Source organism: Meles meles, chromosome 9 (assembly GCF_922984935.1).
Source record: "Meles meles chromosome 9, mMelMel3.1 paternal haplotype, whole genome shotgun sequence".
Classification (NCBI taxonomy): Eukaryota; Metazoa; Chordata; class Mammalia; order Carnivora; family Mustelidae; genus Meles; species Meles meles.
This window is the reverse complement of record NC_060074.1, coordinates 44,418,670-44,446,080: the sequence shown is the minus strand read 5'-3', so window position 1 is coordinate 44,446,080 and position 27,411 is coordinate 44,418,670.

Here is a 27,411-nt window from a genome sequence, read left to right as displayed (position 1 = left end):
GAAAGACAATAAACTGATCTAGATTAAAACTTCCTTTACTACTTATTACTTATGCAAATTATTTAACCTATCTTAGCTTTAGATATGACTTTTATAAAAGCAAGATTATAATACACATTTTGGAAAATATCTTTAAAATTTACCATCAGAGAAGCAGATGTCTGGGGGATGGTTCCATCATGCACAAAAGCCTAGGGATTTCCATGGGAAGGGATATTGGCAAAACCTGGCAGCCTTCATTCCTGCTACTCTGTCACAATGTCTGTGCTTTCATGCCCAGAGCTGAAAACTGACAGTGAACAAAAAAACACCATCTTTGTTACCTCTCTTCCTCCCTGACCAGTGTCCTCAGCTATACCAGCTTTCTCCTCTTCCTAGATGAAACCAGGTTCACTCTTGCCTCAGGGCCTATACACTGGCAGTACTCTCTGCCTGGATTGCTCTTTTCTCAGCCATATTTGCAGGACAAGACCCCTCACTTCCTTCATGCTTAAGGGTTTCTTAAGACCCTTCACTCCTTTCTCTCCAACCTTTTATGTCTCCCATCCCTACTGCATTTTCTGTCATAATATTTTCTACTCCTCATTTATTATTTATTTTTATTTTAAATATTTTATTTATTTATGGGGGGACACAAGCAGGGGGAGGGATAGGAAGAAACAGACTCCCCGTTGCACAAGGAGCTTGACACAGGATTTGATCCCAGGACCCTAGGATCATGACCCGAGCAGAGGGTAGATGCTTAACTAACTAAGCCACCCAGGCACTACTATACTCCTGATTTAATTAGAAATAATTTACCACTTTATTTTATTCTTTGTCTATCTCTATCCCCAGAGAACAGAAACAAATATTTTTGTTGTTTTTGTTTTTCACTGCTGTGACCCCAGAAACAAGAATAGTGCCTCACACATAGTTCTCATTAATGTTCGTTGAATGAATGAACTCAACTTTGGAGCCCAACCATGGGTAAAGCCTGGACCATCAAGAGGGTCATGCTCACAGCCATGCACAGGCAATTTCAGCTGTCAGATAGGTGACATCTGCTCCCAGTGATCACCCTTGTGTGCAAGTGGAATCATAGATTCCATGTATATTTCCACTGAGCCTTTGGACTGAAGCTTGAAGCCTCTTTGGACTGAACTTTAGGATAAATTAGAAGATGGAAGGGTGTATCAAGTATGTAGAAGGAAGGATGATGATCTGAGCAATTAATAGGAAACATAAAGGAAAAAAGGCTACGTGTCTATCTTGGGAAAATAGAGCTAGGTATGCCAGTTTCATTCCTCCCCTTGAATGGATGCCCACTGGTGCCAGCACAATACCTGGCACTTGGAGCCACTTTTTAATGAAGAATGACTGACACGGAAGGTTCAGTGTGCAATTAATTATGTTGTTTGACCATGCATGAGAATGCAATAGCCTTGCATTTCCTCTACTTACAGCATCTGGATCTAATCCCACTGATATGCTACAGATTTTAATCAGCACACTATTCAAATTACTTGTATCTTCTGTGACTGCAGATCAAGAGTCACTATGTAGAGATGTCCTTGATGAACTCTTGCAGTTGGCATGGAGCCTGGTGTCACCACTTCTGCACATGGAGGGCACAAGTCTCCTTTCTTAACTTGGTCTCAGGAGGCCTTCCTGCAGAGACTCTTCCGCCCCTCTTCACTGCTCTTCCAAGCAAATCCACTGTTGTCTGTCATTTTCTCATTATCATATTCTGAAAGAGGTCTCCCCCATAGCTATCCTTCCATTACTTCTCCTTTTTTTAAAACTTTACTTATATATTTGATAGAAAGAGAGCACAAGCAGGGGGAGCAGCAAGAAGAGGGAGAGGAAGAAGCAGGCTCCCTGCTGAGCAGGGAGACTTATATGGGGTTCGATCCCAGGACCCCAGGATCATGACCTGAACAGAAGGCCAATGCTCAACTGACTGACCCACCCAGGTGCCCCTCATTGCTCCTTCTAAAAGAAAATGGGCTGCATTTAATGGTTTAGTATAGGTCAGAGAAAGGAGGGTCAAGAGTGGTGGTGAGGAAGGAATCATCATTCTCTGGAAGGAATCACCCTAAAACTCAGCAAACATTTGCCAAGGCCACTCTCTGGGGAGCACCATCAAAGGGTGCCCTCATCATTGCTGTGGGGCACACTGAGAAATCCCCTCCATGCAGGGCCATCTTTGCATCAAATACTATAGTGTCCACAATTTGTCTTTAGGAATTAGGAATGCACAATCTCACCCTCCTTGTGTCTTGTCCCTCTTGCACTGTCAAGGTTTGAGCACGCTCATTTCTTAGCTGCTCTCATAGGGATCTATGCATATGGAGGGCCTGTTGAGAAGGCAGAGGAGGGCCTTTGCCAAGGGGAGATGGGGACATGAGGGAGACTGGGCTTGGGGCCAACTTGCTGTCCTGAGAACCAGCAGTCAGGAATCTCTGCTCCCTTCCATCCCCTGTTGCCAGCTCTGCTGTGGGGCCGCCAGGAAAACAAAGACAAACCATCTCCAGGCTGGACACTATGATTTTTTTCCAGTTCCATAAAGGGAAAATAAAATCAAAAGCCACAGATGACATTAGGTTTGGAGCATGTGTGTGCCCGCTAATCAAAGCCATGTGAACGTGAAGAATGAATACAATTGAAGAGGGAAAGAAAGGAAGGAAGGGAGGGAGGGAGGGAGGGAAGGAGGGAGGGAAGGAGAGAGAGAGAGAGGAAAGAAGGAAAGAAGGAAGGAAGGAAGAAGGAGAAAGAAAGAAAAGAAAAGAAAGGAAAGGGAACAACATCCAATTTGTTTGAAGCTGCACGGAGACCTTGGTGCTCCTGCAGGTCCTACCGACATGGCTGAGGGTGCAGATGAGAGTCTGCGGTGGGGACAGCCCTACTCTGTGCAACACATATATTATTGGTCTCATCAGCATATGTTTGCAATTTTCAGAGATCATTTCCTCTGTTTTGGTGGGGAGGGGAATTGCTCTAAGCACTGCCTCTGATGTTTCTCTGACATGGGTGATGTCTAGACCCTACCAAGGGGTAAAACTCCAAACCTCTAGATCAGAGTGTTTAGATTTTTCTGAATGTGGAAAGCAGTCAGACATCATATTGAAGCATATCCCAGTGCGGGGGACAGAGCAGAGCTTCCTGTTCAGTTACTGCAAACTCATTGCTGACTGTCACTGCATTGGGGAAGGGGGCTGCATGTCATGATGCTCATTGTCCTCCTCCTGTGGTCATGATATGCCCAACCAACCTCTGTCCTTGTGTCCTGTCCCTCTTGGTCTGTCAAAGTTTGAGCACAAGGATTCCTCCGCTGCTCTCATGGGGTTATATGCCTGCTGAGAAGGCAGAGGAAGGCCTTTGCCAAGGGAGATGGGGATGTGAGGGAGACCACCAACAAGGGGGTTCTTCCCTAGTGATAGAATTATTTTGTAAGCACCCTGGAAAGATCTCTACTACAAGCTTCTGTGAATATAAGGAAGCCCATAACCACATTGAAGCAACTGGTGTGTGAGGCAGGGACGTGTCTGCGTGGGGAGAAAGGAATAGCCCTCCTGGTGGCAGGCCGGGCAGTGTTCAGGGATGGAGGGTTCAGTTATATGTTGCCAGAAGAGACATGTTCCATGTCATACTCAGGAAATCCAACGTGCACCAGTGTTTCTCAGGGAGCGTGCCTTGTGGACACCCTATGCCCCTCCCCACCTCCTCTTTGCTCTCATATAGGAAAGATGTCTCTTGGAGTTCTCCTGATGTCTGTGGTTATGTGTGCTCATGGCACAGCACAGAAGAATCATTGAAATCACTGCAGTATGTTAGTGATGTAATATATATTGATTACAGGTAATTGGATCAATGAAATCACCTCTCCTCTCCTCCCAAAAAAAGAGTCCAAAGAAGCCTGATTTAAAAAAAAAAAAAAGATATTTCATAGGCAATGTGCAAGGAGTTTTAGGTTATTCTTCTCTGGACTGGAGGGCCTGCAGCTCCAGTGACAATCTGCATGAGGTCTGGGTGCGCCATACCCTGAGAGCCGTCACTGCGTCCTGCTTGGTGGTGACATCTTCTGTCCCATGACCTTGCTCCTCGGCCTGAGGTCCCACAGCTTATAGGAAACCAACATCCATTTTTCTAGGACTGTAAAACACACTTTAAAATGAGTGTGCATGCAGCACTTTATAAAAGTGGGGCAGGATTTTATGTGCAGTTCTGTGACCCTTTTAATTCCAAAGAATATTTTACAAATTCCTCTCCACGTGGAAAGTGTGTGCTTCAACCCCATCACATTCTACAATCACCCTCAATCCCATGGTGTGGCTGCTACTGGTCATTCATTTCAGCCAAATGAGGTTTATAGAAAGCTCACCAGGATTTTTTCTCCACACATCTTCCAAGGCCCTAGTCTTACCTCTGTATTCCTAATTTTATCTTGCTACTCTTAAATAGGGTTACCTGAAACATATCAGCTTCATACCCCCCAGAAGTGTTCTTAGGGCCATTTTTATTTGTTTAACTGGACTCCATATCCTCCTTCATTCTTTATCCTTATGCAGGGAAAGCCAGGGTCCTTCCCTGACTCTAGGAGGCAAGCACCTCTTAGTCTTGACAGGACATCACAGGATCATTTTATCACAAAATGATCTATTATGGACTGAATGTTGTTCCCCACCCCCACCCCGGCCCCATCCCAGTTCCAATGTTGAAATCTTAACTCCCAAGGTAATGGTATCAGGTGGTGGGGCCTTTGGGAGGTGATTAGGTCATGAGTGTGGAGCCTTCATATGTGGGATTCATGCCCTTATAAAAGAGACCCTAGAGGTTTCTCTTGCCTCCTCCACCACCTGAGGACACAGCAGAAAGGCAGCAGTCTGTGAACCAGAAAGAGAACCTCAGTGGAACTGAATCTGCCTTCACCCTGATTTTGGACTCCTAGGTTCCCAACCTGTGAGAAAGAAATATTTGTTGTTTGAACCACCAGTCTATGGTATTTTTGTTACAGCAACCCTAACTGACTAAGACCCCATCTTTAGTTGAATACTCTTTTAGTATAAGGAAACAACCAGCCCCTGCCCACATGCACCAGGACAGTCCCTAGCCCAGTTCAATGTGGTGACAATGTGGCGCCAAGGATAACATAGGGATCCTATATGACTTGTCCAGAGTATGTAAAACCATTCATCTCTAATAAGAAAAAGCCACCTACTTTAAGGCTAAAGAGGGTGAGTCCCAGGACCAGAGGTTCTTGACACTGATTCCTCTTGAAGACCACCTGGAGAGCTTTCAAAAATCTCATACTATGCCCCAGACCAAGTTAACTAAAAATGCTGGGGGTGGGACTCAGGCCTCAGCAATTTTGAAACTCCCCAGATGATTCTAGCAGTTCACCAAGGCTAGGAATCATTCCTAGATGGAGACTCCATTAGCTTTAGGGGAGATGATATTCAGAACCAGGCCATGAGACACTGTCCCAGGATAGGGGCTTAAGGGGAAAAGGTCATGGGTCCAGACCCGAGTGATTCCTTTCTAAGTCTTCCCAAAACTTTCTGGAAGGAAACCAAAGGAGCAGCTTTGTGGTTAGGAGAAAGAGAATCAAACAAAGACTTTTGCTTTGGATTTTATGTACACAGACCAGAGTCTCCTGTGTACTGCTGCTAGGTTTAGGATTTTGATAGGTGTTATCACTGGTTCTTTACAATGAAGACAGCCATGTTCTTGCCTTTGGACTTGGAAAGTCTAGCTAACCTCAAAAAGCTCAGCCAATCCAAACAGATTTCACTTTAAAAAAGCATGAAACATTCTCCCTCTCCACCCAGATTTATGGGTTTCTTCTCAGTACAACCAATTATCAAAACAGCTTCTGATCTGTTTTAATCCCCAGTGGGTCTGAAGCTGCTTGGCTGGCCACTGTCCTGGGACTGTTCATGAGGATCATCATGAAGCCCGCGTCATGCCGGGCAAAGTCTGTCGGGTGATTCCCTTCCTCCTTATTCATTACCACTCTGTTGTAATTGCCTGTAAGAACACAAATTCAATTGTTGGCAGAGGATCTATACTCTACAAATTGAATATGTTACTCAACACTTTATTTTATTTTGATTTATTTTAGGGTCATTAAAAATCAAATCAGAGAGAAAATCAATAGGCAAAAGAAAATAGAAGGCTTTCAAATACATTTCGCTTAGGTATCCATTTTGATTTTTAAAGTAGAGTGCTGAATGGTGCTTTCAATCCCTGGGGCCCATCTAAGGCTCCGGCAAAATTGCTGTGCAGTAAATGCCCATAGGCAAACAGAGGGAAAGTTCTGGGTTGCAAGCATTTTAGCTGCTTCCACAGATAAGTGGGGCCATGGAGGCCAACCATGGAAGATTAGCCATGTTTCCTGCAAAGCTCCGTCGAACTGAAAGCATATGTGATCATGACTACTTTTCAGCACTGTGGGTTTGGTGATTTTTCCAGCGAGGAGCTAGTCTGTGGTGTGTTCTGTTAGCAACGAATCCAGAGTTAGGAACCAGGAGTAGGTGAAGTCTGACATCCAGCATTTGCTCACGGTCATGCAGAGTTTCAGGAACCATCAGAATGAGGCTTCAGGGTGAGATGTTTCCACTTCCCTCCAAGGCAATGTCAGATTCTTGCTGAAGACAAGAGAAAGCTGGCCCTCATGATGCCAATGAGGTGAGACCACAGCTTCACTGGCCTTCCCTTTGTCATGTACATTCCATCTTCTGCCACCTTCCACAGCAGCTGCTCTTCCCTCATGCTAAGCTCCCAGGAGTCACATAGAACCATCTAGTTTCTCTACAGCTCTGGGACCTCTTCCATGCCTGAATTTATATGCACCAACCCCTTCCTGGTGGAATACCTTGTTTCCCAGCATGTCGAGAAGTGGACCTATGAGCACAGCACCTGACTGGGTGCTCCTGGTGAGGGTCCCACGATCTGGGGATATGTGTCTTTACAGGGCACCTGTGATACCCATCTGGCTAGAGACCAACCATAACATGTGGCTTCTTAATGCCCTCTGGACATGGAGACTCCGTTGCAGGAGTGAATTACATTTTTACTGCTGCCTCTGATCTTGTGTTCCTCTGGTGCCTTGGTCATGTCTTATATGGAGCATGTTGCTGATCCTAGTGAGAAGCCCCCTTCCAGAGGTGCCAGAGCAAGGAAATGAGGCACATGAAGCAAGTCAAACAGAGCAGAGCCTGCAGACAGTTCCAGTTGTCTGGGCCACTGCAATGGCAACTGGAAAGACAAAGCAAGAAACAGGGTGTTCAGACCAAGCAGGCTTGCCTGACACTCCCAATCCTTGGGATACTTCCCAAACTTGACAGCTGTGTGGTCAGGCCCTTCTCACTGAGTGAGCACAGACTGACCTTCCCCAGGGACAAAGCAGGACCTTTCCTGGTCCTCTTGGCACCAGGGCTCAGAATTAGACCAGGGAGGGTGCAACCTATGGACACCTTGATTTGGGCCCAGAGATGCTAGCTTTGGGATGCTGGCCTCCAGAATGATAAAAGAATAAGTGTGTGCTTATCTATAAGGTTGCTGATGACACAATAGGTCTCTTGAGTCCTTATTATAAGCTGGGTGAGTGGCTAAAAGCATTAAGGGAAAACTACCTCTTTCTCAGTCTTGTGATGTAAATGCTGTGGTTTGCAGGACTGAGCAGGTGGTAGTGCCAATGGCCTGATCTTTAAGGAGTAGGAGTGATGGTTGGGAAGCGGTGTGGGAATAGGAGTCACTGATGCCATATTATGTACCACCCTTTCCAGAAAATTCTATGCATTCCCCATAAGCATCAGACCTTGAAGCTGGGAAGTAGAGATGTCTGCTGACCCCTAAACGACCTGTATGGACCCAAGTTTCTGCCTAATGGAGCTAGAACTTCTAACCAGGCCACTAAATATGCCTCTGGCTGATACTGCCCGAAAAGGATTTGCCTTGGGTCTGACATTTTCCCTTATGGCTCTTGGGCTTCATACAGCAAGATGCAGTTTACCCCTCATCAGTAACAAGGAGGGATGGGAATGAGGGGTAAGGCCCAGCTGAAAATTTCAGGGAACCTACAACATTGCTGGTCTTTGGATATCTCAGAAGTGGTCAGGGTCCAGGACTGTGGGACACGGCTTCCCTTCTGAGGCCTGCAAGCCAAAGACATCACACTGAATCCCAGAGACTCATAGATCATTCATAAAAATTGCTTTCCCCTGCCTCAAAGGCAAAGCCACCAGAGTCTCCTGCCTCAAATTTCTCTCTTCTCTGAAACTCAGACAACCAGTCTTTGTCCCTTTGTTTCCCAGTACTGTATTTCTTGGGATCCTTTAACAACGGGACTGAGAAAATCCTATCTGATTCCCAGAGTCAATGGAATAACATATCATGTTCCCAGATCATTCAGCCCCTAACTCAAATGCCAACAGTATACATAATTCCATTTTCCAGGTTGAGAATCTTCAAAAGCCAAAATAGCTATTCCTGAGGTCAGCAGTCTTAGTTTGTGGTTGCAACCCCCAGTGGGAAGTTCCAGTCACTTGTGGAGTGGGATGTGGGTGAAAAATTAGGAACAAATGTCCTGGCTGTGTGGACTGTCAGAGCTCTGGAGGGACCAAGGCATCCATGGGATTTGGAGTTTGACTCATTGCAGAGGCAGTGACAATCACCGAATGCCTGTGGCCAAGAGGCAGCAAATGGAACGACTCAACCTCAGGGCTCCCCACTGCCTCGGGGGTCCGTCTCCACCCACTGCTTCCTGGTTACGAGGTACCCACACAGACCAAGATGGGGCCACCAAATTGCATTTCCTACAGTTGTGAACAAAATGTCAAAGTTCCAGAATTAGAGCAGGGCAAAATGGGTGAAGGTTTTCTGATGACTTTTTTTTCCTTTTTTACCAAAAAAAAAAAAAAAAGTTGAATGTTTAAAAGTTGTGAGCTCAACCTTGGCCAAATTAATCCTGATCAGAGAGAATGGAAAAATCATGACCGCATTTAAAAGTTAATTTGATTCCCCAAAGCCAAATAAGTCTTGTGTATAACAGCCTTGTTAGGTCTGTGCAGAGCGTAGGATCATGGAACTTTCTAGAAAGTTCTAGAAACGTGAATTATTGTCACTGAAGCTACAGTAAAGACAAAGCTTCCACTGAAAAACCTGGGAAGATCCCCTTGGCAAATTCTCAGGTCCCAGCTGCCAGTGTGTTATTCTGGGGTGAAAGGGGTGGTCTTGGCCCCCTGGTCTCTCCACACACCCATGAACATGCTCAGGTTACTGTCAGGCCGGAGTGTGATCAGCTTAGCTCTCTGAATTTCCCCCAAATCTGTACTTGTGTGGAAAAGAAGAGAAAATGGGGAAACAAGTAACCAGGAGAAAGATGAGTTCAGTCTTCGCTCGCCTTCGCCTTCTCTCCTTATTGTGTCTCCTGCCACCATATTTGAATGCTTCCCAAAGCCAGCTTGTGCAGAAAGCTGTGCTAGCTAGTGAGGTAAGCACAGACCCAGGAGATGGGGAATATTGGGTGCGAGAAAGATCTAAGGGCATCTGGGAAAGGCACGGGTAGTGTTAACTGAGAGCTCAGAGTTGTTCTCTGTAGAGTAGAGAAGAGCTTTCTCCTGGGGTACAGGCAGGGCACAGGAAGGACAGTAGGGAAGCCACCTGCTTGCCCCCCTAGATCCCAGGGATTCTCTGCTCATGTGCAGAACTCCAGACAACAACCTGGTTGATGAGGGGCCAATTACTTTTCTCTACATCCTCAGAGACTTGAGATGACAAGGGCCTTCAGCAGCTCCATTTCTCTGATGTCCCTGAGTACTTGTGGAGTGGCTACTGTATGTTGGGTATGGCTCTAGGCTCTGAGGACAGCAGCGAAGACCACCCAACCCACCAACCAAGTGGAGTGAATCCTGCATCATAGAGCCTGTGTGTCTCTTGTCAGAGAAGACCCATAATTATAATACAAAAATAACGTGATGAAGAAGTGAATTCCATCTGTTTGCCTAGCTTTGTAAAACATCACATGATTCCTTTTGACCTCCTGTGTGTTCAGCTGACTAAGCATCTGAACCCAGCTCATGCTGGGAGAGAACCCAGCTCAACACAGAGCAGGAGAAGGGTCCACTCCCAGCCATGTGCTGAACATGCATAGGGTGCCAACCACAGGGCGATTGAAGCCTGCCTGAGCCTGTGTGCATGGAGGTACCACTCCTGAAATGGGGACAGATAACAAATGAGATGAATACGGCCTGGCACTGGAATCTCCAGTATGGAAGGCAGCTATGGGGGTGGGGTGATTAGGTTTGGGGCACAGTCCCTATTAGAACTAATCCTTCGAATATCACTGTTGCCAATGCCCTAGCTCTCCCAAGGAGGAGGTGATGGCAGGGACCACAAAGGTAGCTTTAGCATGGAAAGAAGTGAAGGAAGGTGAAATTTTTGGACCTCAACCTACAGGACACGTTAATGCATTGGATGTCCAGGATTGAGGAGAAAGCATCATCTCTAGGTCTGTGCTTTGAACAATCTTAAATTATAATTACCTGAATAGCAATGGTGTCAGAAATGGTTAGATAACATGCTAAGAAGTTAATTTTTAGTTTTGACCATAGTATTTGTCAATTCACTGATGATTCACCAGAGCTGCTATTGACCCTAGCCCCCTGTCAGGAAAAACACATTATAAGAAGTATCCATCATTATAGAAAAATATGTCTCTATGATAATGTAGCTAAATCATGAGCAGTTCCTTTACTGAAAGGCAAACCCAGAAGGAAAGAATAAAATCTGCAAACTTCCACTGCTACTGTTTAGCTTCCTTAGTTTGAATTCCCCTTCCCAACATCAGTTTCAGTGTGATTTCTAAGGGAAAAGACAATGGACTGGGTGTCACACATATGCCTCCCCAAGATAAGCTAGTAAAAGAACCCCTAACTGAAAACTGAAGGAGTGGGTGGAGGCACACCTCACTGAGTCCAGGGCAAGTGATAGACAGTTGGTCTGAGCTTGATGCTTATTGTGTGGCAACCTGTCCCCTCCCTACTGCCCAAAAAGTAAGCTTCCTCTCCAGGCTGAATAGGTGGGCATCCCTCCTTCTGAGGACAAGGGAGGAGTCTGGGAGGACGCAGACGAAAGCTGTGGAAGATGCAAGGGATTTGGAGCCAGATACACCTGGGCTCAATCCGAGACCACCTCTTACTACTTGTATGTCTTTGGGAAAGTAACATAACTTTTCTGGGTCTCGTGTGCAAATGCGCATTACATAGCAGACCTCAGGGCTCTCATAGGGACTCACACCCACGTGTGTATACAGAGGACCCAGCACAGTGCCTGTCACGTAGGAACAGTGAGCAAACATGAAGATTCCTCTGTGGTCTCCGCAAAGAACTGCACCTTGATGATCGAAATCCAGACATCGCAGAGCACAGAGTGGTTTCTGTTTTTTATTTTTGATGTAAAAACCTCTTTTTCTTAAATTTATAAGATTTTTTTTTATCTTTGCTGTGCAGAAGCTCTGCACAGCAAAGGAAACAGTCAACAAAACAAAGAGGTAACCCATGGAATGGGAGAAGATATTCGCAAATGACACTACAGATAAAGGGCTGATATCCAACATCTATAAAGAATCTCAAACTCAACACCCCCAAAAGATATAATCAAGTCAAAAATGGGCAGAAGACATGAGCAGACACTTCTCCAAAGAAGACATACAAATGGATAACAGGCACATGAAAAAATGTTCATCATCATTTGCCATCAGGGAAATTCAAATCAAAACCACATTGAGATACCAACTTACACCAGTTAGAATGGCCAAAATTAACAGGGCAAGAAACAGCAAATGTTGGAGTGGATGTGGAGAAAGGGGAATCCTCTTACACTTTTGGTTGAAATGCAAGTTGGTGTAGCCACTCTGGAAAACAGTGTAGAGATTCCTCAAGAAATTAAAAATAGAACTCCCCTATGACCTGGCAATTGCACTACTGGGTATTTACCCCCCAAATAAAGGTGTAATGAAAAGAAGGGCCATATGTAACCCAATGTCCATGGCAGCAATGTCCACAGTAGCCCAACTGTGGAAAGAGCCGAGATGTCTTTCAACAGACAAATGGATAAAGAAGATATGGTCCATATATACAATGGAATGTTACTAAGCCATCAGAAGGTATGAATACCCAACTTTTGCATCAGCATGGATGGGACTGGAGGGGATTATGCTGAGTGAAATAAGTCAAGCAGAGAGAATCAATTATATGGTTTCACTTACTTGTGGAACCCAAGGAATAACAAGGTGGACATTAGGAGAAGGAAAAGAAAAGTGAATTGGGGGAAATTGGAGGGGGAGATGAACCATGAGAGACTGTGGACTCTGAGAAACAAACAGGATCTTAGAGGAGAGGAAGGTGGAGGGATGGGTAAGCCTGGTGGTGGGTATTAAGGAGGACTCATATTGCAAGGAGCACTGGGTGTTATATGTAAACAATAAATCTTGGTACACTGCATCAAAAACTAATGATGTATGGTGACTAACATAACACACACACAGAGATAAATTTTTAAAAAAATTATAGGATGCTTAAAAATATGTACACAAAGCATTTCCCAATGGAATTTTAAAAAATCAAAGTAAAAATGAAGGGACATCTGTTTCTCTACCATGATTCAAGAGCTTTATGTAAAAAAAAAAAAAAAAAAAAAGAGGGGATGGTTAAATTTTTTCCCTTGTAACAATAAATTCCTCTTCTTGATAAAGAGGATGAACATTTTAAGACTTTTAAAAAATCACATAGTTTCTGTTTTTTAGTGCTTCCCTAACTTTCTTCTTTAATTCACTATATTTCCTTCATTTACATCATGAGTGGAGGAGAGAGGAGCAGCGCCCAGCAGATGGATTAATATTCAAATATAAATCAACTCTGCACCTCAACTTAATAAATGCTTTAACACTCAGCCATACCCCACCTCCATACGATTGGCTCGACGTGACACCATGAAAAAGGCACAGGATTTGGAGTCCATCAAACATGTATCCTTTTAGAAGAACAGAGATCTTTTTTTTTTTTAAAGATTTTATTTATTTATTTGAGAGAGAGAGATCATAAGTAGGCAAAGAGGCAGGCAGAGAGAGTGAGAGGGAAGCAGGCTTCCTGCAGAGCAGAGAGCCGGACGTGGGACTCGATCCAGGACCCTGAGATCATGACCTGAGCCGAAGGCAGCGGCTTAAACCACTGAGCCACCCAGGCGCCCCTAGAAGAACAGAGATCTTATGTGATAGCTGTATTTTGTCATTTCTTTTCTTCTGTAAAAAATATTACTGTTTTCATACTTAAGCTATTGTGTTTTACTGTACAATGTTGAGAAAAGGTATTTCAGCCAAGTTTAAATACAGGGATATCTGCATATCAAAATGTTTGAGGTTCACAGATGGAGCACATGAATTAGCAAGGGTGTTATTTTTTAAGTTGGATGAGCAAAAAAATTCATGTGGAATATCTTCTGGGAATGGAAATCTAGGTCAACAAACTATTCTCCTGAATGAGCTCCTGCGTAATGTTCCTCTTTTGTCTTGGAACCTTCTGGATGTTTCAGTAGTAAGCTATACTGCAGAGGGGACCATTGCCTAAATTTTCCCGGATTTCCCACCTCCGCACTGCTTTCCATGGTGCAATTAAACAGCACTGGATTTGAAGACAGGCAAATCTGAATGCTTGGAAGCAACCTTCTTTCTGTATTAGCTGGCTATTGCCAGTGCAATGCTGTATAACAAGCCATTCCCAAACTCAATGGTGTGTTAAAAGGACTGACCCTCATGCTTATGAACCTCCATGTTGATGCAGTGGAGCCAGTCAGTCCTGCACCCAGTGGCCAGTTCTGTTTTCAGCTGTGGGTCAGCTGGGTTTGACTCTGGGCTTTGAGCAAAACCTAGGTGTGCCGTACATGTTTTTTTCTGGGGTCCAGGTTGAAGAGGCAGTCTGGGAAACTCTTCAAAAGGGCAAATCTCAGTGCTTAAGAGTCAAGCCTAACTGTGCAAGCATGCTAAAGTCTGGTACTCATTTCATATCTGCTCATATTCTTTGGTTAAATCATGTCCCCGGGCCAAGCCCCATGTCAATATGATGAGCGAATGCACGCCTACCCTGGGGCTGCTTGGGAGGAGAGGTGAGTGAATATCTGTGAGCAATCATCCAACTGTCAGACTGCCCGAAGCCCGTCTGTAGAACTAAATATAATGCTTCCTACCTCACTGAGCTGCTGTCTGTGTGTATGTGCGTTTGAGAGATGTGTCTGTCCAGTGGGTGAAGTCTATTTGCCCTTTTTCATTGTCCAAACACAGGGATGATTAATCAACTGGACCAACACACAAAGCTCTGGTTACCTCACTCCCCATAGCTGCAAGAGACATCACCCACAGTACTGCTTCGGGGATGCTCCTAGGGGCTGAGACCATCTGCCTGGCTCTCTCACTCTGGTTCTCCCTCCCAACCAGCCTGTGTGACCCTCTACTGGCAGACATGGTTGATAGCTGAAGTGGCTTTTTGACTTTTTCTTCCTAGAAGCGATAGAGACCAGGGCAGAGGTTGCTTCCTTCTGGCAATTTTTTTCCTCTCCTAAACTCACCCCAAGTAAAATTCTTATCCAAAGCACATCTCTGGTAATCTGATGTGAATTTGGCACCAGAATAGGATTCTTAGGGAATTTATGTCATCATCTTGATAACGGAATATTCCACATCAAGTCCCTTAGAATGTGTCTGTTTAACTCAGAGTGGTTTGGGAATAGAGCTGCTTTTGAAACAGACCAGCTCGTGATTAGCAGCCACACCTAGGAGGAGCTTTAGCCTAAGAATATGTGAAATCTGGTTTGTGAGGACAGTCACCTTGTTTAAGGGAAAATGAATGACTATAACATTGTTGGTGAGCTAATTATGAAGATTCTAAGAGCCTTGTGGCTTGTGATTGTTCACAGTTACATGTGTGAAGAGGTAGAGGTTTTGTTTTCAATGCTGCATCTCTTACATCAGAGCCTGTTAAGTTCCAATTCATTCCAACATGGAGGCATTGAAGTCTTATTTGATGCTGGGGTTGGACAATAGTTTTGGAAAATCTACAATCAGGAATAGACCCAGGCTGTCACAGCCACAGCACTGCCATAGTGGCAATACTTCTCCATTGGAGCACAGAGAGCTGGGTCTATTTGGATCCACCAAAGAATAGAAATTTAGATGCCGTAGTAGTCATATGGCAAATAATAAGGTCTTTGTGCCTTGAAGACTCAAATCCTGCCTCCATGACAGGATGGCTCGACTACAAAGAGCTTGTGGCTGGCAGACTCACTCATTCTATTAATATTTTATAAATATCTACTATGCACCAGGCCAGAAACCCCTGGTCCCTTGGAACACAAAGGCCAAGGGAGAAAAATAATAACCAAATAATCATAGATACAGCAAAACAAGCAATGATTGAAAGAAATGTATAAGGGTGCCATGACTGCATCTCTTAGGATCCTGATTTATACCAGGGCCAGAGAAAATTTTCCCAAGAAAGTGAAATCAGCTGAGCCCTGGAGCATTCATGTATTGATTCCTTCAGTGTGTGAGATTGGGGTCCATGGAAATTGACATGAAGATTCTATGTTGCCTGCAGATGGTTTACTGGAGTGTGCTCCCAGGAGATCTCCATGTAGGAACTGGGGGAGGCAGGACAGGCCCAGAGAGAAACTGACCCATAGAATGGCTAGAGATAAGGCCCCAAGGAAACTGACAGGTAGCTCCATAGTTGAGAAGGTCCATCACAGTTGTCTCAAATGAGGCCAGGGGACTGGGTCTCCATGTTCCACGTCAGCCAGTCATTGGCCCGTCATCGGCCATGGAATATCCCTGGGACTGGAAGAATGCTGAGGGTAATTCCCAGTAAGGGATGCAGCCATGAGCCATCAGCAGTCCACATTCCCAGCTGCTGGGGATGGTGCATCCATCCAGAAGAAGGAAACTAGGTAGAGTACCGAAGAACCTTTACTTTCAGAAAATCATTACTAGGACCCTGCTGTAAGCTAAACTCTCTTCTAAATGAATCAGCAGTGAACCAGAGAAGAAGTTCTTTGCCTTCATATCAAATGCTGATGGTTCTAAAATCTTACCCCATTCCACTCTTCTGCCAAGAAAGCTACGTCTGCATGCCTGACTGCTATGTGATATGTAGTCCAGGATGGGACATGTACACACAGCAAATTCCTTATGTGTAAAGCATAGCCTTCATCTCCCCCTTTCCCAAACTTTCTTCTCTGATTGAGACCAGCCAGTGGGAGGACTCTTACCTCTGGGCTTTTCCTGTAGTCTTTCCCATCTCAGCTAAGGAATAATTCATGCTTCCAGGTGGCCAGGCCAGAAAGCACCCCTTCCAAACCATTAGTCCTACCTTTGCACCAAGTCTAGAACTTGACTCATTCCAGCCATTTTGTTTTCGCTGCTTCTCAAACATGACATTCTTATCATAGGGCCTTTGCATTTGCACCCTCTAGAATGTTCTTTCCCCAACTATCCAGATGGCCCTCTTCCTCATCCCCTTCAGCATATTTATAAAATTACTTTCTTAGTGAAGTCTTTCCTCTTTATCTAAAATTTTAAACCTCAGCACCCTGATCATGTCATACCCTCCTTTCTTGCTTGTTTTATTTAGTCATTTTATTTACTGTCCATCCTTCCAATTAAAATATTAGCTCCATTGATGGGACAGTTTTTCTTTGTTTTTATGCTTATTCTGCTCCCTGTACCTAGGACATGAGCTGGAATAAAGTAGATCTCAATAAATGTGAATGAAAGGAATAACTTGATTGCCTGAATCTTCTCTGCTAGTCTCTCTCTGGAGGAAACAAGTCTGTGAGTTGGAACTTCATATTTCACATGAGCCAGAGGGATGTGCTTCTACCAGCCCAACCTGAGACTGACCTCACCTGTAGACAGCACTCTATGCCCATCAAGTGCTCAGACTCTGTTTCAGTCAAGCATGTGTCTGAGTTCTTCCCTTGGCTATGTAGTGATTGACAGGAGTAGATTTGGGCTGCTCTAGTCACTTTGGGATTGTGTCTTCGAATTGACTCCATGCTCAGACCAATTGGAGCCAAGACTTTTTTTTTTTTTGAGTTAAATCACAAGAAGAAGTTAAAGATATCTCCTAAAACCTTGTTACCATTCTTCTGTGCAGAAGGAGGAAGATAAAAGCTTGACTTCCAAGCATGCTTCTAATCATTGGAAGGCTAAGCCTATGGTATGTGGAGGTATAAGAAAGAGAAGATATGTCACACGGTGGGGATAAGTTTCTCCTTCACAGTCTTCCTCCAGCCTGGTCTCAATCACAGAGAAGGCCAGCAGACCTTGAAAAGGAGAGCCTGCAGTCCTGTGAACCAGGTGGGACGCCTGCCAATTGTGGTGATGGAGCCCCTGCTGCTCCTGCACCTCAGCTGTCTTCACCCTGAATTTTATCCAGTGAATCAGAAAAACAGATGCAGTTTCCACAGTAAAACCCATCACATTAATTTTTAGTATCTTGCAAAATGGACTATTTCCTTTAGTTAAATAAAGAACTCATGAGCCTTTAGCTGAACTTAAACAGCTTGATTTGCAGGCTTAGAGATATGTCTAAGAATATTCGTTTATGAGGTTCAGCCAGCTAGACCTGCTAAGAAATCCTTGGGGACAGATTTAGAGGACCCTATTTGTCCCTGTCATCAGCAAGGTCATCAGTGACCAGACTTCTGCCTCTCCTGCGCATGAACATGGGTTTCCAGACTTCTTATTTTCAGGGATTCTGTCATAATTATAGATCTTATTCCCAAAACTTATGGAATTGATTTGTTCAATGGGTCTAACACCTTGAAATACAGAAGTGAGGTTAGATACAGAGGTAGCACCAGAGATGTTGAGGTAGCTACAGTCTCTGGCTGGCAGAGGGCAGAGAGGCAAGTCTGCTGGGGATGAGGGGTGCCTGAGGGCTCAGAGCAGAAATTACTGCCCAGGGATGGATCTGCCTCTCTTATTCATCATCCAGCCTGGAATATGTTCTCTAGCCCCCAGGAAGCAGTGCTACCAACCTGGCACCCAGAGCCAGAGCAACACCCTGGCTGACTCACCAGCTGACACCTGCCTCCCAGATGGGAAATCACATTCTGCCCAGCACTGCAACTGGGGAAGATTGGGAAACTTTCTGTTCTGATCTGGAGAAAGGTAAAATATAAGATTCTATACTTGGAGGAAGAAGCTCCAGGTGAAACCCAAGAAGGCCCTAGACAGGCTGAGGACAGAAATGCTTCTATGCGTCTTGCAAAGATGGCTCCAGACATACAACTAGGGTGGTTCACGCCTCCCACCTGGCCAAGGCAGATCTGGAGGAAGTGCCTGTAGCTCTTCACCATCTGGCCACACCCATAAATTATTATTAATAAAATCTCAATGCACCAATCCCTAGATAGGCAATATTCATTGGGTACCTACAGAGAGCCAGAGGGGTCTCTTCTTCTCCAAGATGATTCTCACCGCCTCTTCCTAAGAGAGATTTTTTTCCACCAGGCTCCAGGATTTCATCAGCAAGGAGAAATTCTTACCCTATCTCAGTCACCTGGGGGAGTTCCAGTGGATTCTATCACATGGTCCCAGCCTTTGGGTGTTTAGAATCTGGATTTCCAATGTGATGAAAAGCTCGGGTCCAATGTTCATCTTCTATAAACAGTACAAAAACATGACCTTCTGGATACTTATAACTTCTGTGGAGAGATGACCCTGAAAGTGCATTTTGGCTTCTCTAAAAACGGCGAGATAGTGAGGACCCAGACAGTGTGATCTGCCTACAATAATATAGTGAATCAGAGAAAATGAGAAAAGGAACATAAGACCTAGGCTCACAGCCCATAAAACTATTTTCCTTTTCTTGCTAAAAGAAGGGCATGAATTAAAATGAGTGCACATAATACTATAAAACCTTACTTCATGGAGAATATTGCTCTAGAAAAAACATGAAGGGTTGTCTCTAGTACAGAACTTGCTAATTTTAAACACATTTATATAAGTAAAATAAGACCATTTTGTAAGTGGAGAAAAGATTTTGTGCCTTTAGAAACCAATTAATTTTTTTATCCACATAGAAATATTTTCAACTTCCTATAAAACATCATATGCATAAATGAGTACAATTCCTTTCCCAAATTGTTAACATTAATCTTCCAAATGGCCCTCACAGATGTTAGCCATGAATGGACGAGAGAAGACATATAAACAAAATCATGAATGAAAAAAGGAAAACAACTATTAAAAAAAGAACACTTTAATAATAAGGCTATTTTTTGCACAACTTCATGGAAATATATTGAGGCTAACACAAAGTTTTGACCTCAGGAGCGTTTTGACCTTGAGGATGTTGTGCATAGAAGCATCCTCATCAGTTACAAGCATACCCATGACTTTACTGTGAAACAGTTTTGTTCTGGAATAAATTCTATTATAAAAAACATAATTCATGCTCAACTTTCTAGTCTTCAAAATTAAATCTTTCTTAATTGTTTCCATTTTAATTTTACTGAGCCGATTAACTTTAGAGTCGATAATCTTCATCTTTTGGCAACAGCTTATAATGAAGATCAGTATCTAAATCCTCAGTTAGTGTAATTTTAACAGGCATAGCTTCTGCCAACATCAGTTTTTATTCTGTGGTCATTACCCATTATATCTATCCAGTCCAATGCTCCTGTCAAATTCTGAACATCTACACTTAGGCAAGAAGACTGGTTTTTTAAAAAAAAATTTTATTGTTGTTTAAATTCAGTTAGGCAATATATAGTCTACATCATTAGTTTCAGATGTAGATTTCAGTTATTCAGCAATTGCATATAACACCCAGTGGAATCACATCATATGCCCTCCTTAATGTCCATCACCCAGTTACCCCTTCTCTCAACCCCCTCCCTTCCACCAACCCTCAGTTTGTTTCCCATAGTTAAGGGTCACTCTTGGTTTGTCTCCCTCTCTGATTTCTTCCATTCAATTTTCCCTCCCTTCCCTATGATTCTCTGTGCTGTCTCTTATATTCCACATATGAGTGAAACCGTATGATAATTGTCTTTCTCTGATTGACTTATTTTGCTCAGCATAATACCCTCCTGTTCCATCCATGTCAAGGAAATACAAATGATAATAAGAACATATTATAAGAAACCATATGCCAACAAATTAGACAATCTGGAAGAAATGGATATATTCCTAGAAACATATAAACTACCAAACCTGAAACAGGAAGAAACAGAAAACCTGGACAGACCCATAACCAACAAGGAAATTGAAACAGTAGTAATAATAAAAAAATCTCCCAGCAAACAAGAGTCCAAAGCCAGATGGCTTCCCAGGGGAAATTCTACCAATATTTAAAGATGAATTAATCCTATTTTTCTGAAGTTATTTCAAAAAATAGAAATGGAAGGAAAACTTCCAAACTCATTCTATGAGGCCAGCATTACCTTAATTCCCCAAACCAGACAAAGACCTCACCAAAAAGGAAAATTACAGACCAATATCTCTGATGAACATGAATGCCAAAATTCTCACCAAGATACTAGCCAATAGGACCCCCCCCCCAAAAAAAAAAACAGTACATTAGAAGGATTATTCACCACAACCAAGTGGAATTTATTCCTGGGCTGCAAGGGTGGTTCAACATCTGCTAATCAATCAGTGTGATAAATCACATTAATAAAAGAAAGGATGAAAACCATATGATCCTCTCAATTGATGCAGAAAAAGCATTTAACAAAATACAGCACTCTTTCTTGATTAAAACTCTTCACAGTGTAGGGATAGAGGGAACTTACTTCAATATCATAAAAGCCACATACAAAAAGCCCACAGCGAATATTGCTCTCAATGAAGAAAAACAGAGAGCTTTTCTCTCAAGGTCAGGGAGATGACAGGGATGTCCATTCTTACCACTTTTGTACTAAAAGTCCTAGCCTCAGCAATCAGACAACAAAAAGAAGTAAAAGGTATTCAAGTTGACAAAGAAGAAGTCAAACTCTCACTCTTCACAAATGACATGATACTCTATATGGGAAATCCAAAAGGGTCTACCTCAAAATTGCTAGAACTCACACAGGAATTCAACAAAGTGGCAAGATACAAAATAATTGTATAGAAATTAGTTGCATTTCTGTACACTAGCAATAAGGGAGAAGAAAGAGAAACTAAGGAATTGGTCCCATTTACAATTGCATCAAAACCCATAAAATACCTAGAAATAAACCTAACCAAAGAGGTAAAGGATCTATGCTCTAAAAACTACAGAACACTTATGAAAGAAATTGAGGAAGACACAAAGAAATGGAAACACATTCCATGCTCATGGATTGGAAAAACAAATATTGTTTAAATGTTTATGTTGCCCAGAGCTATCTAAACATTGAATGCAATCTCTATCAAAATACCATTGATACTCTCCCAAAAGCTGGAACAAATAATCCTAAAATTTGTATGGCACCAGAATAGACCTCAAATCACCAGGGGATTGTTGAAAAACAAAACAAAACAAAAAACCAAAACCAAAGCTGGGGGCATCGCAATGCTGACTTCAAGCTCTACTACAAAGCTGTGATCATTAAGATGGCATGGTACTGGCACAAAAACAGACACATAGATCAAAGGAACAGAATAGAGACCCAAGAAATGGATCCTCAGTTCTATGGTCAACTAATTTTTGACAAAGCAGGAAAGAATATCCAATGAAAAAAGATAGTCACTTCAACAAGTGATGCTGGAAAAGTTGGACAGCCACATGTAGAAGAATGAAACTGGACCATTTTCTTACACATACACAAAGATAAAATAAAAATAGATGAAAGACCTCAATGTAAGACAGGAATCCATCAAAATCCTAGAGGAGAACACAGGCAGCAACCTCTTGGACATTGGTGGCAGCAACTTCTGCCAGATACCTCTCCAAAGTCAAGGGAAACAAAAGCAGAAATGAAGTATCAGGACTTCATCAAGATAAAAAGCTTTTGCACAACAAAGGAAACAGTTGACAAAACTAAAAGACAACCTATGGAATGGGAGAAGATGTTCGCAAGTGACATATCAGATAAAGGGCTAGTATCCAAAACCCATAGTGAACTTAACAAACTCCACACCCCAAAAAACAAATAATCTAGTCAAGAAATGGGCAGAAAACATGAACAGACACTTCTCCAATAAAGACATACAGAAGGCCAACAGACACATGAAAAAATGCTCCACATCACTTGGCATCAAGGAAATACAAATCAAAACCACAATGAAATACCCCCTAGTGCCAGTCAGAAGCCTCATTTCTGAAAAAATTTTAGTCTATGACAACTTTCACCCTGTACAACTTTAGTCATTGTCAGTTTAATTATGTATTGATTTCTTCCTACAAATATTTTTGACTAGTTATTGGCTAAAATGCTCCTGCAATCTTGAAAACCTCTGATGATGTTTCAAGCAAGTTCTTTTTTGTTTGTTTTAATTTTTATTTATTTATTTATTTTTCTTTTCAGTGTTCCAGCAGTCATTGTTTATGCACCACACCCAGTGCTCCATGCAATACGCATCCTCCTTAATACCCACCACCAGGCTCACCCAACCTTCCACCCCTCCTCCCTCCAAAACCCTCAGTTTGTTTCTCAGAATCCATAGTCCCTCATGGTTCATCTCCCCCTCCAACTTCCTCAATGTGATTCTGATTTGAATGTTTTTTAACCACAGTTTTGAGCAATTTGATCAGAATACAATTGGGAGGGGTAGGGTTCTTTCATGTCTCTTGGATTTGTTGAGCTTTTTGGATCTCAACTTTCTCCTGGTTTTGTCCATTATTTATTAAAATATTTCTTCCTATGTTACATAGTTGAAGTCTCCAAAGGGGACTTCGGAAGGGATGGCCTTGCTTCCTCATAGAAAAGGAATGGATGGTGTGGGGATAGGGAGAGCAGAGGTGGACACAGGTAGGTGCTGAGGAAGCTTGCTCAGCCAGATAAGGAATGATGGTAACACTGCCAAATGAAGCTGAGAGAGATGAAGAAAATCCGATGTATTTGGATATGTTAGAGGCAAATCAGTAGTTTTCATAGCCATGGATATGAATGAGCTCCCCCACCAGAAACTGTGTGTCTGGAAAGACCAATGCTAGGACCAAGCATTCAGGAATCTTGACGTTAAATAGGCCTGCAGAAGAAGATGAGAAGTGAGAAGAGACAGCTATCTGGACAGGAAGAAAACCAGGAGAACATGTGATCATGAAAATTAAGGAACAACTGTGCTTCTCAGAGCATGGAGTGGTCAAAGTGAAGCAGCAAGCCCTCTCTACTCCTTCTTCCCACCTCACATTCAGCCCTGTTCTCCCATCATTTTCTGTTCATCTTCTCTCTGTTCTCTCTTCCTCTCTCAAAAGAACTTGCTTGCTGTATTCCATAGGTTTTGGACCCAAGTGTCTTCATTCTCATTGGTTTCCATGAATTGTTTAAGTTCTTCTTTGATTTCCTGGTTGATTCAAACATTCTTAAGCAACATGGTCTTTAGCTTCCAGGTATTTGAATTCCTTCCAAACTTTTTCTTGAGGATGAGTTCCAGTTTAAAGTATTGTGATCTGAGAATATGCAGAGAATAATCTCAGTCTTTTGCTATCAGTTGAGTCCTGATTTGTGATGCAGTATGTGGTCTATTCTGTAGAAAGTTCCATGTGCACTCGAGAAGAATGAGTATTATGTTGTTTTAGGATGGAATGTTCTGGATATACCTATGAGGTCTATCTGGCCCAATGTGTCATTCAATGCTCTTGTTTCTTTATTGACTTTCTGCTTGGATGATCTGTCTTCACTGAGAGTGGAGTGTTAAGATCCCCTGCTATTAATGGATTCATATCAATATGATTCTTTTTTTTTAAAAGATTTTATTTATTTATTTGACAGAGAGAGATCACAAGCAGGCAGAGAGGCAGGCAGAGAGAGAGAGGAGGAAGCAGGCTCCCTGCCGAGCAGAGAGCCCGATGCAGGGCTCGATCCCAGGACCCTGAGATCATGACCTGCGCCAAAGGCAGAGGTTTAACCCACTGAGCCACCCAGGCGCCCCTCAATATGATTCGTTATCTTGATTAAGAGTTGTCTTATGTAGTTGGCTGCTCCCGTATTGGGGGCATAAATATTTACAATTTTTAGATCTTGGTGGATAGACCCTTCAAACCACATTGAGATACCACCTTACACCAGTTAGAATGGCCAAAATTAACAAGACAGGAAACAACATGTGTTGGAGAGAATGTGGAGAAAGGGGAACACTCTTATACTCTTGGTGGGAATGCAAGTTGGTGCAGCCAGTTTGGAAAACAGTGTGGAGATTCCTTAAGAAATAAAATTCCTTAAGAAATAAAAATAGAGCTTCCCTATGACCCTGCAATTGCACTACTGGGTATTTACCCCAAAGACACAGGTGTAGTGAAAAGAAGAGCCATCTTTACCCCAATGTTCATGGCAGCAATGTCCACAATAGCCCCTGTGGAAAGAGCCTAGATGTCCTTCAACAGACAAATGGATAAAAAAGATATGGTCCAGGGCCCCTGCATGGCTTAGTGGGTTAAGCCTCTGCCATCAGCTCAGATCATGATCCTGGGGTCCTGGGATCGAGCCCTGCATCGGGCTCTCTGCTCGGCAGGGAGCTTGCTTCCCCCTCTCTCTCTGCCTGCCTCTCTGCCTGCTTGTGATCTCTCTGTCAAATAAATTTTAAAAAAAAGAAGATATGATCCTTATATACAATGGAATATCAGAAAGGATGAATATCCAACTTTTGCATCAATATGGATGGGACTCAAGGAGATTATGCTGAGTGAAATAAGTCAAGCAGAGAGAGTCAATTATCATATGGTTTCACTTACTTGTAAAGCATAAAGAATAACATGGTGGACATTAGTAAAAGGAAAGGAAAAGTGAATTGGGGGAAGTTGGAGGGAGAGAAAAACCATGAGAGACTGTGGACTCTGAGAAACGAACTGAGGGTTTGGAAGGGATGGGGGTGGGGGTTAGGTGAGCCTGGTGGTGGGTATTAAGGAGAGCACGTACTGCATGGAGCATTGGATGTGGTGCATAAATAATGAATCTTGGAACACTGAAAAAATGAAATTAAATTTTAAAAAGAGGAAAAAAAAAGAAACATTCAGAAGCAGCCAGCTTTTCTTGTCAGCCACAATTATTTGATTTCTCTCCACTTTTCCAGGATTCCAAATAAAATGTGCCCAACATAAATAAACACCACATTTGACCCAATACTATTCATAATTGTGTTTTAAATTAGTAACAATGTACCTTGGAAACATAGGAAGGTAAGTGTCCCCTGAAGGTGTGCACTGCAGTGTGTATGGAGGGAGTAGTTATTGAAACAATCAACAGTGAAAAACTAGGAAAAAGACAGGAACCATCAGGCTTCCATGCTGATTCTCGCACTCCAGTGAAAAACAACAGAAATACCTTTAGTCTTTACTTTTTAATTGTCAAAAGTACAGCATATGAAATTCTTTGAGTTTGATCAATAGTGTGAGTTGAAGTTGTGTGTCTTGAGTATCAGGTGACATGTGGGGCTATCATAACATTCTACCATGGGCTTTGTTGGCCAGAAGCATGCCAGCCAGGGTGCACCCTGGAAGCAGATCTAAAGCAAGGATACATAGGGGTGGGAGTCCAATAGCCCAAACTCTTTCTCCAAGGTAATTTCCCAGAGGGACTGAGCCTCAACTGCCCACTGTGAAAACATGCTCATTAGTGAGTCTTGCCTTTGCTTCCTTCTCTTCCCAGGACCCAGGGCAGATTCTCAATACCATCCATTACATTCCTTCCTTCTCTGCTGGACTTCCCCAGCCAGGCAAGTGAATGGGTTTGAAGGACTTTGCTAAGGCAGGCATTCTCATGCAAATCTTCCTGACTACTGGCCTGCTTGCCCCACCCACCTGTTGCCATGGTTATTGCACAAGGACACCTGCCAGACCAGAGGTGAGATGTGAAGACTTTGTCCCAGATGGAAGTGAGAAGTCTCCTTAACATTTGCTACAGGCACTGCTAGTGTTTGCCCCTCCCCCGCCACTCCTCGCTCCTCCCCCTGCCAACTGGGACCAGTGGTTTTGTTGTTAAAAGCAGCACTGACATTTGGGCTTTCTCTCCCTTGGGCAAATAAAAAATGATAAAAATCTATCAACTCCACAAATTATTGTAAGCTTTTTTTTTTTTTTTTTTGACATCTTTGGCTTGAGGAGTCACCCATTTTTTTTGCTGCCCTTGAGTGACCTTGAACAAGATGCAAACCTGTGTGACACAAAAGCTGTGGCTTGCTCCCCAGGGCTCACTTACACCTTCTTAGAATTTGCAAGGATTTCCCTTTAGTGTCATAGAGGTCTTAGCAGGGAGTCATTAGTGATCTGAATCCTCTGATCTTCTACTGCCTTTGGGGTGCTTCCTCCCACGTGTCTCTAGAAGACCATTAGTGACCCTGAATCTGGAGCTGCTCAGACTGCTGTGGGCAGCTCTTCCCAGCTTAGTGCTGTCCTTCACGGGCATCGTATGTCTAGCAGTGGAGACCAGCACCTGTTTGCAGCAACCAGAAATTAAAGACCTTTTCCCTATAAGTTATGTTTTCTTTTTTTTCCCATCTTATTTTATTTTATTTATTTTCTGTGTCCCAGAATTCATTGTTTATGAACCACACCCAGTGCTCCATGCAATATGTGCCCCCCACAATTCCCACCACCAGGCTCACCCAACCTCCCAACCCCCTCCCCTCCAAAACCCTCAGTTTGTTTCTCAGAGTCCACAGTCTCTCATGCTTCATCTCGTCCTCTTATTTCCCAAATTCACTTTCCCTTCCTTCCCCTAATGCCCTCTGTGTTATTTCTTAAGCTCCACAGATAAGTGAAATCATATAATAATTGACTCTCTCTGCTTGACTTATTTCACTCAGCATAATCTCTTCCAGTCCTGTCCCTGTTGATACAGAAGTTGGGTATTCATCCTTTCTGATGGAGGCATAATACTCCATACTCCATTGTATATATGGACCACATCTTCCTTATCCATTCATCCATTGAACGGCATCTTGGTTCTTTCCACAGTTTGGCAATTATGGCCATTGCTGCTATAAACATTGGAGTACAGGTGGCCCTGCTTTTCACTACATCTGTATCTTTGGGGTAAATACCCAGTAGTACAATTGCAGGGTCATAGGGAAGCTCTATTTTTAATTTCTTAAGGAATCTCCACACTGTTTTCCAGAGTGGCTGCACCAGCTTGCATTCCCACCAGCAGTGTAAGAGGGTTCCCCTTGTCCCCATCCTCTCCAATACATGTTGTTTACTGTCTTGTTAATACCTTATGTTTTCTAATACCACTTGGCAAACACCCACA